The following is a 12,968-nucleotide window of genomic DNA, read 5'->3' on the forward strand; positions in this document are numbered from 1 at the left end:
TAGCTCGCGCCCAAGAGGCACCACCATATAATGAACTGTCAGAAGATGAGAGGCATTATGCTTTGTTTACTGATGGATCCTGCTGCGTGGTAGGAAATCATCCTAAGTGGAAAGCTGCTGTGTGGAGTCCCACACGACGAGTTGTTGAGGCCACTGAAGGAGAAGGTGAGTCAAGTCAGTTTGCTGAAGTGAAGGCTATCCAACTAGCTCTAAAGATTGCAGAACGAGAGAAGTGGCCAGTACTCTATCTTTACACTGACTCCTGGATGGTGGCTAATGCTCTATGGGGATGGCTACAGCAATGGAAGAAGACCAACTGGCAGCGCAAGGGTAAACCCATCTGGGCTGCTGCATTATGGCAAGACATTGCTGCTCGGGTGGAAAATATGACTCTGAAGGTACGTCATGTAGATGCTCATGTGCCAAAAAGCCGTGCCAATGAAGAACAATGGAATAACCAACAGGTAGATAAAGCTGCTAAAATTGAACTAGCTCAGGTAGATCTAGACTGGGAGCGTAAAGGTGAGCTATTTATAGCTCGATGGGCCCATGAAACATCAGGACATCTGGGAAGAGATGCAACATATAGATGGGCTCGTGATCGAGGGGTGGACTTGACCATGGAAGCCATCACACAGGTCACCCATGAATGTGAAACATGTGCCGCAATCAAGCGAGCCACACGAATCAAGTCTCCCTGGAACAGAGGCCGATGGCTGGGTTTTCAGTATGGTGAGGCCTGGCAAATTGACTATGTTGGACCACTACCACGAACACATCAAGGCAAGCAGTATATACTCACCATGGTGGAAGCAACTACTGGTTGGTTGGAAACATACTCTGTAAACCACGCCACTGCCCGAAATACTGTCTTGGGTCTTGAAAGGCAAGTTTTGTGGCGACACGGCACTCCAGAAAGAATTGAATCAGATAATGGAACTCATTTTCGAAATAATCTCATAAACTCCTGGGCAAAGAAACATGGCATTGAGTGGATATACCACATCCCCTATCACCCTCAAGCCTCTGGAAAGATTGAGAGATATAATGGGTTACTAAAGACCATGTTGAGAGCACTGGGCAATGGGGCATGGAAGCAGTGGGATAAAAATTTAGCAGAAGCCACTTGGCTGGTCAATAGCAGAGGTTCAACTAACCGTCCTGGTCCTGCCCAAACAAAACCACTACACACTGTGGGAGGAGATAAGGTCCCCGTAGTGCACCCAGGGAAATGGCTGGGGAAGGCAGTATGGGTTGCACCTCCCATGGGAAAAGGCAAGCCCATTCGTGGGATTGTCTTTGCTCAAGGGCCTGGCTGTACTTGGTGGGTGATGAGAAAGGATGGGGAAACTCGATGTGTACCTCAAGGAGACTTAACCTTGGGGGAAAAATAACCTGTTATGTGAGTTATCTGTTGTAGATGAACTTTGCAAGAAAAACCGGACAAGTGGACAAACCAAGCCGGTGCTGGTGCCCAACACTGAACATACTGTTTCCCCTGGCCTGGATATTCATCTTGATGGATGAGACAGAAGTTATGACCTGCTCCAGTGAACATCTACAGAGGATGAAAGATATAAGAATGTTGTTTGTTTGTTTGATGCAAGATGCAAGAGGGAATACAAGAATGATGGTTGTCTGTTGAAGAGTGGGGGTACTGGTTAATGAGAGTATATAAGAATGTATATGGATTGTTAAGATGGTTTGTCTAAGCATGACATAAATGGTATGGAATAAGGGGTGGAGACTGTAATGGGTCTGGGACGGTAGTGATTTTCCACAGCAGGTCCTGCAGTGCTGTGCTTACTGTTGATATCAATATTATGACTACCGCTTGCACAACATCGGGGCTGTCCCTCCAGCATTCCTTCCCCCACCTTCACCAATAGCTGTGAGTGGGCATGATCTTGGGAGGGACTATGGCCAGGACAGCTGACCCAGGCTGACCAAGGAGATATTCCATACCATATGACGTCAGCTCAGTAATATAAACTGGGGGAAAGGAGCAGGAAGGGGAGGCGAGATGCATTTCTGGCCTTCCCAAAGCAACCGCTACGCGTACTGAAGCCCTGCTTCTCGGGAGGTGGCCGGACATCGCTGCTGATGGGAAGTAGAGAGTAACAGCTTATCTGCTTCTGCTTTGCTTCCCACGCGCGCGGCTTTGCTGCTTATTTATTAAACTGCTTTTATCTCAACCCACGAGATTCCCATCTTTTTTTTTCTCCCCTTCCCTGGCTTGCTTCTCGGGAGGTGGGGGGTAAAGCGGTGTGGTGGGCACCTGGCATCCAGTCAGGCTCAAACTACCACAACTAACCAGGTAGCTTTTGCTAAACGTGTATCCTAATATTTGAAGTTCCCAGCTCCCATTGCTCTCATAGTGTAGTCTTTCACAGATCATTATATTGCTCAATTTTCTCAGAGGCTGGTGCATGATAAAGAATGTGATGTACCCATTCAATACCATGCACTTTGGCCCAGCTGTCTATAAGGCTGTTTTAGAAATGAGTCCTATTGTTAGACTTGATCCTTTCTGGGGTGCTGTGTCACCATAGGACTTGCTTTTCAAGGCCCAGGCGAGTGTTCCGGGTGGTGGCATGAGGCGCAGGATATGTTTCCAGCCATTCAGTGATTGCTTCCACCATTTTAAGCACGACACTTGTCTTGGTGGATTGGTGGGAGCATAATATAGTCTATCTACCAGGCCTCCCCATATTTACATTTTACCACAGGGGCTTCAACCACTTGCCTTTCTTAATTGCAGCATGTTTCACATTCATGAATAACCTGTGCGATAGTGTCTGTAGTCAGGTCCACCCCTTGATTAAGAGCCCATCTGTATGTGGCATCGATCCTTTGATGGCCTGAGGTGTCATGGACCCATAGACCATAAATAATTCACCCTTATGTTGCCAGTTGAAATCCACCTGGGCCACTTCAATCTTGGCAGCCTCATCCCCCTGCTGGTTGTACTGATGTTCTTCAGTGGCCTGACTTTAGTACATGAGCATCTATGTGACATACTTTCACAATTAGCTTCTCTAGTCAGGCAGCAATATCTTGACACAATGAGGCAGTCCAGATGGGTTTATCTCTTCTCTGCCAGTTGCTCCACTTCCATTGCTGTAGCCACATCCACAGAACATTTGGCACCATCCATGAGTCAGTATGGTGAATAAAGCACTGGACATTTCATTCAGCAATATCTGAAGCCAGCTGGAAGGGTTTCAGCACTGCAAACCGACTTGGATTCACCTTTTCCTTTAACAGTTTCTGCAACTTGTCATAGGGGACTTGGTACAGCAGTCTTCCACCTCTGACGTTTTCCCACAATGCATTAGGACCCCATCTGGAAACAGGGCATATCGCTTTTCATTTTCTGGTAACTTATTATACAATGGGTCCTCTTCAGCATGAGTCACCTCCTCTGGTGACACTCCACAGTTTCTTCCCACTGGCCAGTTCGTGATCACTTCCAAAATTCCTGGATGACTGAGATGTACCATTCAAGCCTGTTGGGTTATAAGCATAACTCACTCCATGTAGCATCAGTTGCATGATGCATAGAGGGGACCCTCCCTTTAAACATCCAGCCCAGTACTGGCAATCAAGATACCAAAAGGAGCTGCGCTTCAATACCAACTATTCCTGAGACAGTTAAAAATCTTCATATGGTGCTAATCTTTCTTTTTCAGTTGGAGTGCAACAGGCTTCAGGTTCTCTTTATCCCAAGCTCCAAAATCCTAGAGATTGACCTTGAGTCTCTCCAGATACTTTCTGCCAGAGGCTCCAGGTGTGGCTGTTATCCCTAGCTGTGGCGTTGTTCACATCTTGTCCTGTCCAGACTAACCCAAATGCTACTGCACGAAATATCTCCTATTTAATTTGTTTAAAGGCTTGCTTCTGCTGCTCTGGGCCCCATTCAAAGTCATCATTTTTCTGTGTGACTTGATAGAAAAGGCTTACAATCAGACTGTAACCTTGAATATGCATTATCCAAAAATCCACAATAAAGGATTTGGAGCACGTCTCATATGAGGAACAGCTGAGGAATCTGGGGCTGTTTAGCCTGGAGAAAAGAAGGCTCAGGGGAGAGCTTATCGCTCTTTACAACTGCCTGAAAGGAAGCTGTAGCGAGGTGGGGGTCAGTCTGTCCTCCCTAGCAACAAACAATAGAACAAGAGGAAACAGCCTGAAGTTGCACCAGGGGAGGTTCAGGCTGGATATTAGGAGGAATTTCTTTACTGCAAGGACTGTCAGGCGTTGGAACTTCTCCTTTGTGGAGTCACCATCCCTGGAGGTGTTTAAGAGAAGTCGTACTTAGGGAAATGGTCTAGTGGTTGACAGGGCTAGGACAAAGGTTGGACTTGATATCTCTTCCAGCTGAAATGATTCTATGATTCTAAGAAAGCTTGTCTTTCTTTTTTACTAGTCAGCAGAGACATAGCTACAATTTTGTTGATCACATCCATTGGGATCTGATGATGCCCATCTTGTCATTTTATTCGTAAAAAATGGATCTCCTGCTTTCAGAACAATCTGGATTATTCTACTTTTCTCAAACACTTCCTCCACTGTGGTGCCTTGCACAATGATGGCAATGTATTGTAGATGTTCTGGAGCTTCATCCTGTTCTAGTGCAGTCTGGATCAGTCCATGGCAAACGTTACAACTGTGTTTCTACCCCTGGGTCAGTTGATTCCAGGTGTACTGGACACTCCTCTAAGTGAAAGCAAATTATGGCCTGCATTTTGTTGCCAAAGGAATTGAGAAAAATACATTGGCAATGTCAATTGTAGCACACCACTTGTCAGCCTCTGACTCCAGTTCATATTGGAACTCTAGCATTGTCACTCTGGAAATACAGATGGATCCTGCCCCTTTGTAACCTGATGAGTATTAAAGTACACTGTGCATCAGTGTCTACTAGAGTTCCATACTCCTGGGGGGCTGATGTTCCAGGACATCAAATCCACACAGTTCCCACTAAAACAGCTTGTCCCTTACCTCCACCTTGCCAAAGATAAGGGCCCTTTATTCCTTGTCAGAGTCTTCTTTACTTGATTTTTGTAATTGCAAAATAAAAGTTCTTTAATCAGGGTCAAAAGTACAACCAGTCCTTCTACTCTGCCCCACAGACACTGGAGTAGTCATTTTCTTGGATGTATGTCTTTTGTCTGTTATTTTTCTCTTTAGTTCCTCTACCTGAGCTTCTAGTCTCCAGGTAGGTTCACCGTCCCACTTCCTCATGTCCTCCCCTGGTCACGTGGGAAGAACCACAGGGTTGTACACGGTGTGTACCACTGGTACCCTTTCCCTTGAACAGAAAAAGGCTGATTCAATACCTGAGGCCTTGGTTGAAGTGTGTGAGGAAGACCTACCCTTTGTGGCCTGCTCGGATGTTTTTTGAGTTGGTTCCTTCACAGCTGAGACGCAGGCCCACATGGAAGAAGTGAGATTTTCTTCATATTCTGAGAGTTGTCTGGCCAGATCATCTCTAGTTGGTGCCTCTGTGTCTGCCCAGTTCATTATTGTCAGGGTGTTGGTGTATGACATCGGTGCATTTTGTATAAACTTTCATCACATGGAAAACGTGCACTGGATTTCATTCAGGTCTTTGGATATCTGATTGTCATAGATCACCTCCGCCACAGCCAAATCTCTCAGATACTAAATACCTCCCTCAGTGGTGGTCCACTTCCTTCAGGAATTTGCAAGTTCTTCCTTGAAGGGATATCTGTCCTTCACGCTTGACAGGAGTCACGACCAAAGACTATTGTCATTTGTCAATGACCTTATCCTTAGCAAGGTATTTCAGCTGCCAGACTTCATTACCTTCTAATTCCTTACTACTGTCCCTAATATTGCAGCATCAGAGTAACCAGATTAGAATTAGCTTGCCTGTTTGATGGCTAAAATATTTTTGGCCATCTCACAGCTCACTTAGGGATAGGGATTAGGTGGCTTCTGTCTCATTTATGATATTTATCTCTTCTTCCTCCTGTTCTTGTGACTGCTCTGCTGTAGAACAGGCTGTCTTTTCCAATTCTTTCTCCTGCACCCTCTTAGGAGAAGTTTCTTCATCCCTTTGGAACATGCTGACTTCTACTCCCATTGTTCCTTTTTACTTACAAGGGCAACTGATATACTGTCTGGTTTAGACACAGTGCCTGTCTGTTCCCTTCCCCCCGCTTCCCCGAGGGTGCTGCCTAATGTTGAACAGCATTTGGCAGATATTGGCCAGGCCACAGCACAGTGTGTAAAGCTGTGCATCTTTGGAATAGCCACTTCATGGTTTGTTTGGATTTTTTTTCAAGCATTCTATCACTTCATCAGGATCCTGTAGGTGTTCAGGAATGAAGTCCCAGACCACTGGAGGTGAGAAGCTCTCTAGATACCTGCCTGTATTCTCCCACATGCCATACTACACACAACCATACTGTTGCAGAGCTTTGGTCATATTCCTAAATTGCTTTTTAACCTTAGACAAAACCAAAGCAATATTCCAAGAGAAAAACCAATATAAGTGTTTAAACACCCAAGGATATTCAAGATACTGAGAAGTTATTGTAATGAAGGAGAAAATATCACAGAAAGTGGTGGTGATGAACATGCCATTCTGTATTTCCTAAAGAAAAAAAAAAAACTGTCAGAGGAAGAAGTATAATTGTTAATTGTCTCCATGAGATGGTACCTGGCACAATACTTAGATTTTTATCAACCAAGACTCCCAGGTCTCTCTCTGTAGAGCTGCTCTCCAGCAGGTCAACCCCCAGTCTGTATTGGTGCATGAGGTTGTTCCTTCCCAAGTACAGGACTCTGCACTTGCCCTTGTTGAACCTCATGAGGTTCCTCTCTGCCCAACTCTCAAGCCTGTCCAGTTCTTGATGAATGGCAGCACAGTCTCAGCTAGTTCTCTCAGTTTGGTGTCATTGGCAAACTTCCTGAGGGTATGCTCTGTCACTTCTCCTAGATCGTTGATGAAGATGTTGAATAAGACTGGCCCCCAAAGTGACCCCTGTGGAATCCCAATACCAGATGAAGCTCAAGGTCAGTGTTTCAATAACAAATATCCCAGTAAAATGCTATTAATCACTGCAGAGCACAGCAAACTGAAAGCTGTTAACAAACATAAATCCCTTCTAAAATGCTATGGTCAATCTGCTATTATCTCAAACCCTTCAATACCCATGTTGGGTGCCAAAAAGGATGGCTGTGGTTTAATCCCAGTTGGCAACTAATTACCACACGGGCACACAATCACTCTCCCCCACAGGATTGGGGAGAGAATTAGATGGGTAAAAAAACCTCTTACTTTCTAGCCTATCCCCATTGCTCCTTATCCTATCATTGAGAAGAGCCTGGCTCCATCCTCCTGACACCCACCCTTTACATATTTGTAAACATTAACGAGGTCATCCCTCAGTCTCCTCTTCTCCAAGCTAAAGAGCCCCAGCTCCCTCAGCCTTTCATCATAAGGGAGATGCTCCACTCCATCATCTTTGTGGCCCTGTGCTGAACTCTCTCCAGCAGCTCCCTATCTTTCTTGAACTGAGGGGCCCAGAACTACACACAATATTCCAGATGTGGTCTCATGAGGGCAGAGTAGAGGGGGAGGTGAATCTCTCTTGACCTACTGACCATAGTCCTTCTAATACACCCCAGGATGCCATTGGCCTTCTTAGCCACGAGGGCACATTGCTGGCTCATGGTCATCCTGCTGTCCACCAGGACTGCCTTTCCCTTATACTACTCTCTAACAGGTCATTCCCCAACTTGTACTGGTACATGGGGTTACTCTTTCCCAGATGCAAGACTCTACACTTGCCGTTGGTGAACTTCATTAGATTTCTCCCCATCCAACTCTCCAGGCTGTCCAGGTCTTGTTGAATAGCAGCACAGCCTTCTGGCATCAGCCACTCACTCCCATTTAGTATCGTCACCAAACTTGTTGACAGTGTACTCTGTTCCCTCATCAAGGTCATTAATGAATATATTGAACAATACAACTCTTTGCCTTCTTTCCTTCAACCAGTTAACAAATCACCTCACTACCTGATCATGCAGCCCACACGTTCTCAGTTTTGCTATGAGGATGCTGTGGGAGATGGTGTCAAATGCTTTACTGAAATCGAGATAAACCACTTCCACTGCACTACCACCATCTCTCCACCTAGTTACATCTTCATAAAAGGCTATCAGGTTGGCCAAACATGACTTCCCTTTGGTAAAAGCCATGTTGACTGTTCTTAATGACCCTCTTATCTTTTACATGCCTGAAGACAGTACCTAGGATAAGTTATTTGATCACTTTCCCAGGGATGGAGGTGAGGCTGACTAGTATGTAGTTACCTTTCTTGCCCTTTTTGAAGACTGGAGTGATATTTGCTTTCCTCCAGTCCTCAGACATCTCTCCTGTTCTCCGTGACTTACTAAAGATGACAGAGGGTGGTCTAGAAATAACTTCCACCAGCTCTCTCAGCACCTGCGTGTGCATCCCATTGGGGACCATGGATTTATGTACATCCAGATTGCTCAACTGATCCTTAACCCAGTTCTCATCAACCAAACAAAACTCCTCCTTTAACCTGACTTCCTCCAGAGTGTGAGGCTCCTGAGGACAGTCTCCAGCAGTATAGACAGAGGCAAAGGCGGCATTCAGTAACTCTGCCTTCTCTGTATCCTCTGTCACCCTGAATGAGGGCACCCGCCTTATTCAACAGTGGGCCTACATTGCCTCTAGTGTTAGTTTTGTCCCCAATGTAGTTCAAGGAGCCTGTTTTCTTGTCCTTGACCTCCCTTGCAAGGCAAATCTCCAACGAGACTTTAGCTTTCCTAGTTGCCTCCCTACATCTTCTGACGACAGTCATATATTTATCCCAAGTGGCCATCCCTTCCTTCCATGATCTATAGACTCTTCTTCCACTTGAATTTGCCCAACAGTTCCCTATTTAACCATGCGGATCTCCTGGCTCCATTGCTTGATTTCCTACTCTGATGCTGAGCTTGGTAAAAAGGATCCTTGAATATAGACCAAATATCTTGGGCACCTTTACCTTCTAGTACCCTGTCCCAAGTGACATCCCCTAGCAATTGCTTGAAAAGGCCAAAGTTGGCCCTGCTGAAGTCCAGAGTTATGATCCTGCTTGGTATTCTGTTTCTACCACACAAGACCATGAACTCCACCATCTCATGGTCGCTGCAGCCAAGGCTGCCCTCAACCTTCACAGCTTCAACCAGACCCTGCGGGCGGCCCGGTGATGTTGTCAGTAGCAGCAACATATGGTGACCCTAACATGATCGGCGGAACGCAGGACGTCCACGGCCATGGCACAGTTGAAACAAGTGATTAAGGTACTTAAGGCGATAGCGCCTGATGTGGGCGTGCGGGTTCAATGCATGCCCAGGTGCATCCTATGGATGCAGAGGCGGTGTGCGGTACGGGCAGCCACAAAGTTATTAAGTGTCCAGAATTTGACGGCAGTGGAGGAGGAGATGTTACAGGCTACCTTAGCAGGGACCAAGGGTTTGGATCAGCATCTTAAAGCGTGGGGGGAGGTTAAAAGGACTCGGACTAAGGCAGCAGAGGAGAAACAGCTTTGGTTCTCTGCACAGGAACCCTCCGTGGGGAGTGGCGGAAAGCACAGACAGAGGAGAGAGTTTGTAGTGATCAGGAGGCTCAGAAGAGCGCGGAGGTGGAAAATCTGGGAGCGCAGACGGGTAAGTCACTGTGTGAGGACACGGAATGTGATAAACAGTGAGGAGGAGAGTGAGGGGTCCGGCCCCGGAGCAGAGCCCCCGCGGGAGAGCTGCTTCCTAGTCGAGCCCCTCCCGCTGGGTTACCCCTGGGACGAGTTGCAGAGGATGCAGGCGGGGAATGCCGAGCGAGAGGAGTCAGGCGGAGATACAGCGCAGGACGATCAGGAAAGACTGGAGGGGCGCCAGGAAGAGGTTGCAGAGGTTGAGAGGAGTTGGGGGCTGCAGCTGCAGCTCAGGATAATGGTTTGGGGGATGAAGAAGTTGAAGGGAGTGAAGATTCTAGCCCCACAGCGAGGAGAACAAGATGTGGAATAGTTCAGAATATTCAGGCTCCTCTTAGGCAGGCTGTGGGAATAGACGGACCTGTTTGAGTAAAAGTTCTTTTTTCAGCGTCAGATATAAGGATATGGAATGAGATGGCAGGGGCTTATTGAGAAGACCCTGAAAAGGTTGCTAAAGTAATGCATACTGTAATAGAGAACCACAATCCCGACTGGAAGGATATACAGGTAATTTTAGGTAATTTAGTGACTTATGAGGAGAAAAGACTTATTTTGAAAATGGCCAGAAAAATGGAAGAGCGAGTACATGTGCAGGATGCACAGGCTGGGAGAACAGAGATTCATTTTCCATCTAATAATCTGAACTGGGACCCTAATAACTTGGCCCATGGGTTACTGTTGACAGAATATCAGAGATTGGTACTGCATGGGGTTAGACATGCCATCCCAAAACCCCAAAATTGGTCAAAATTTTATCAAGTCATTCAAGGGAAAGGAGAAGATCCTTCCTCTTTTTATGAGAGGTTAATAGAAACTGCCTGAAAGTATACTGATTTGAATCTGATTCATAGGTAGATAAGTTTGGGTTATGGAAGCTTGCTTATTAAAACTTACAATATTAGTTAGAAAATCACACATATAGTTTTATGAAACTGCTAGTCTTGTAAACCCACAAACAGAGCTATTGGAGAGACACAACTATTTCTTGTAACATAACTATTGCGTAGCGCTGATAGTTTCAAGACTGGTATGTACCTAAACAAAATTATTATAGTGAAGCTATTACATTAGTTTTACACTTGAACATTTGGATATTGTATACCACTGATAATTACAAGGCCTGCCTAGCCCTAAATAAAACTGTTATCTGGGATGACAGAGCTTTTAGGCCAGTTTTCATCCTATCCAAGGACCCAGGAGTAAAAGATACATTGCAAGGAATGTTTGGATCTTAATCCAACAGCAATCCCTAATGACCACTGAAGGAAGCAAGAGGACATGGAAAGAAACCTGACAGAGGTGTAACTTGGGTGGACCAAGACAGGACTATGGACGGGCCTTTTCCTGAAAAAATGATGAATATTCATGTTTTCTGTAAATATAAGCTGAAAATCAAAAGGCTGGGGTGGGCACATTTGGTGGAGAAATCCCCCGTGTTCCCCAGCACTGCAATAAATAATACCTGCTTAATAGTCACATTGGCTACTGAGTCCTGACTGGCTTCTTCAAGGCATCAAATCTGGAAAATGAGGCCGATACAATTTCACTGGCCCATATTTTTATAGGACAATCTAATTCAGACATTAAAAAGAAACTGAAAAAAATTGTGAGACAATGCTCGATCCCCAGACAACTTATTGGAGAATGCTTGGAGGGTGTATAACAACCAGAAAAAGGTAGAAGAAGAAAAATGAAGAATAGAAAAATCTAGGGAACACAGGCTGCTAACAGCAATTGTTCATGGATTTAAGTGCCAGGGATCTGGAAACCTGTACCCTTGAGCTCCAGGGAGCATGCTGCTTTTTAGAAAAAGATCAGTGTTCAATTTGTAAACAGAGAGGACATTGGAAAATGAATGCCTGCAGCTGCAGCAGAGAAAATTTGGAAGGATGCCATGGCAGGCCACTGATATGCTTACCCTGGAGGATTCTGACTGAAGGGGACTGGGGAAAGACTTGAAAACATCCCAAATGGATCCCCTGGTTAAAATAAAGTAGAGGAAGGATAATGTAAATTTTTTAGTAGATACTGAAACTACATATTCGGTTCTAAATACTTGTAAAGGTAGTCTAAGCAAACAAAGAGTGTCTTTTATTGATGTTACAGGGAGAAAGGAGATCAGTCCTTTCTTTCAATCTATGAAATTTGGAATTGGGAAGCAGGTGTTAACCCATCAATTTCTCTATATGCCTGATTGCCCTGTGCTATTAGTAGGGAGAGGTATACTTAGTAAGCTCAACGAACAAATTACTTTTGACAAAGGAAAAAATCAAGTACATATACCTGAAGATAAGGCCGTAGAGGCCCAAGTGTTTATGTTGCAGGATGAGGAAAAATCATCCGGGATCCCAGAAGAAGTGGAAAAAGTGATGACTCCCCTTGCCTGGGCTGCGGAAACTCCTGGGCAATCACTGGCAGCACAACTGGTAACAATTCATCTGAAACTAGGTGCCAGACTGGTAAAGCAAAAACAGTACCCAATTAACATAGAGGCTAAGAAGGGGTTGTTACCAGTCATTGAGAAATTTGTAGATTTTGGTCTATTGCGAGAGTGTCAACCAGAGTATAATTCTCCAATTTCACCAGTGAGAAAACTCCATTCAGAGGAATGTCAATTAGTACAAGATCTAAGAGCTATCAATCAAATTGTACAGGTTGTTCACCTAGTGGTGGCCAACTCTCACACTCTCCTAATGACTTTACGAGAAACTCACCAATGGTTCACATTGCTAGATCTAAAAGATGCATTTTTCTGCATCCAACTTGAAACCAATAGCCAAGAACTGTTTGCTTTTGAATGGGAGAATCCTAGAACTGGCAGAAAAATGCAATTATGCTGGACTGTGTTGCCACGAGGGTTCAAAAATAACTCTACAATTTTTGGGAATTAGCTGACCAAGGAATTAGAGGAATGGAAAAAGGATCATGGAAAAAGGTCACATTGCTAATATGTGGATGACATACTAATGAAAATTGACCTTTTGAACTTTTTGAGACTATCAGGTGTAGTGGGTTTGTGTGGCTAGGTTTCAGTAGTAGAGGACTACAGGGGTGGCTTCTTTAAACAAAGAGCTGCTAGAAGCTTCCCCTGTAGCTAATAGGGCCAGTGCCAGTCAATTCTAAGATGGACCCACTGCTGACCGGGGTCAAGCCAATTAGCAACTGAGGTAATGCCTCTGTGAATAATGTATTTGAGAAGGAGAAGAAGTT

General features: G+C 45.1%; 1 protein-coding gene across 3 annotated transcripts in view; it reads right to left on the reverse strand.

The window, feature by feature from the left end:
- Positions 1-12,968, reverse strand: part of LOC133628578 (spindlin-Z-like) — a 107,509-nt gene that overhangs the window by 61,347 nt on the left and 33,194 nt on the right. Inside the window, exon 1 of one of the 3 annotated variants that reach the window (XM_062016955.1) lies at positions 12,042-12,112. The exons of the other annotated variants lie outside the window; for them this stretch is intronic. The gene's annotated coding sequence lies outside the window, so the exon portion shown is untranslated. Of the gene's footprint in view, positions 1-12,041; positions 12,113-12,968 lie in introns of those variants that run through there. 3 annotated transcript variants of the gene reach the window in all.

The sequence above is a fragment of the Colius striatus genome, chromosome W (genome assembly GCF_028858725.1).
Source record: "Colius striatus isolate bColStr4 chromosome W, bColStr4.1.hap1, whole genome shotgun sequence".
Taxonomy (NCBI): Eukaryota; Metazoa; Chordata; class Aves; order Coliiformes; family Coliidae; genus Colius; species Colius striatus.